This window comes from Geospiza fortis, unplaced genomic scaffold, assembly GCF_000277835.1.
Source record: "Geospiza fortis unplaced genomic scaffold, GeoFor_1.0 scaffold183, whole genome shotgun sequence".
NCBI lineage: Eukaryota > Metazoa > Chordata > Aves > Passeriformes > Thraupidae > Geospiza > Geospiza fortis.
Genome location: NW_005054447.1, coordinates 61,331 through 63,350, shown reverse-complemented (window position 1 = coordinate 63,350; position 2,020 = coordinate 61,331).

Here is a 2,020-nt window from a genome sequence, read left to right as displayed (position 1 = left end):
GTTTATTCCAGTTTATTCCAGTTTATTACAGTTTATTAATTTTATTCCAGTTTATTAAGTTTATTCCAGTTTATTGTTTATTACACAGCAGTGTGTGTGCTCGTGTTGTTTCGTGTCCTACAACACACAGCAAAGCCTGCGCCTGCCCAGGAATGGCAGAAGCAGAAGGATTCTGCTTTGGAAGGGTCACAGCTGGCTCTGGGTGAGCAGCCTTGCTCTGACACTGCTTGGGGCTGGAGAAGCAGCACAGAATTCAGGATTGGATGTGTGCAGACAGCTGGGATTCAGTGTCCTGCGGAGCCCAGGTGCTCCCAGGAGCCTGTCCCTGCCTGGGAAGTGCAGACTCTGTGTCTCTGGCCTTGCCACAGACGCTGTTGTTTTAATGAGCCAGCGTCTGTTGTGATTCCCGGGATAACTCGGCCTTTGTTGCTTTGTGGGGAAGGAGCAAAAACAACCGGCTGGGAGCCTGTTCCCATCAGTCTCTCCCACAAACACTGGGGCTGCCGCTTTGAGCTCCACCAGAGAAACAGAAAAGCATCACAAACACTGGCGGGGCCGGCAGCTCTTGGCTGCCACCCCACATTCCCTGTCTGCGGGGACAGCCCCGGGCACTGCCCGCCCTGTCCTGCACGGTGACACCGCTGTGACACCGGGCACTGCCAGCCCTGTCCTGCACGGTGACACCAGGCACTGCCAGCCCTGTCCTGCATGGTGACACTGCTGTGACACCGGCACAAGCGCCCCGAGGGGGAGAATGGACAGGGGACAGCAAAAGCAGGGCTGGGAGGAGCTGGAATTGGGTGGGCACTGCCAATTCTGGGCATTTTTAAAAAATTAATTTATTTATTTATTTTATTTATTTATTTTATTTATTCTGGGCACAAGCATCCAGGTCCCACAGGCACCGGGACAGGGTGGTGCAGCTCACAGAGCTGGCGCTGTCAGAAATGCAGGAGGGAGCGCTCTGGGCTGGTTTGGGCACTGCTTTTGTGGCAGAATCCTCTCCCAGGGCAGCCCCTGGAGCGGCTGGTCCGGGCTGTGCCAGGTGTGCCAGGCTGTGTGTGTGCCCTCCTTGGCCATGCCCCATCCCCAGGCAGGGAAGGAGCTCATCCCCATCTCAGCAAACCTGCAGGGAGCACAGGGACCAGCAGCGCTTCTTGCCAGGGCAGGGACAAGGAGAAGCATTTCAGAGCTGCTGCCAGAGCGTGGCTGTGGCTCTGAGGAAGCCTTTGGCGAGGGGAGTGAGGAAATGATGGCCATGCCTGAGCCCACACAGCCCCGGGGCTCTGCCCCCAGCACAAGGCTCAGGAGCTCAGCCCTCCTGAGATCTGGGGCCTGGCTGGGTGTGAATTCGAAGCCCCTAGCCCAAAATTCTGCCTGCAATTATTATTAATGACTTACACAATGCCTGTTGGAAAGGTGATTTTTTATTTTGGCACTTTATCTGGTTCTACTGCAGGGGTCAGGGCAGGAGGTCGGGCACTGGGGGCACCTGCCCTGCACTCAGTGCCCTCACTGTGCCCCCTGAGCCTGGCAGGGCTGCTCCTCATCTGACTGATCCCGGGGCTGGCAGTGCCCTGGGAAGCAGAAGGGAGCTGAAAATAGCTGGGCAGTGCCCTGCTCTTGGACTGGCAGGGGACAAAAATCAGCCTCATATCTGTGCTCCAGTCCCAAGGGATGTGCTGGGGGCCTGAGGGGGCATTGCTGTCCTGGGCATTGCTGCCCCTGGGCATTGCTACCCTGGGCATTGCTACCCTGGGCATTGCTGGCCCCACAGTGGGGTGGGCACAGCCACAGGGAGAGGGGGAATTCACATCCCTGAGGATTTTGGAGCCTCCCCTCCTCTCTGTTGGGAGAGCTGCACTCAGGCATGCCAGCCCCCCCCAAATTTAGGCACTGACACAGCATTCTGTGTGCCTGGCTCGGCCCTGATGACACAAGGGTGGCAACTGTCACCTGCTGAGCCCCAGGGCAGCAGCTGCCAGCAGCAGCACACACGATCCCCGTCCCCATCACGGGG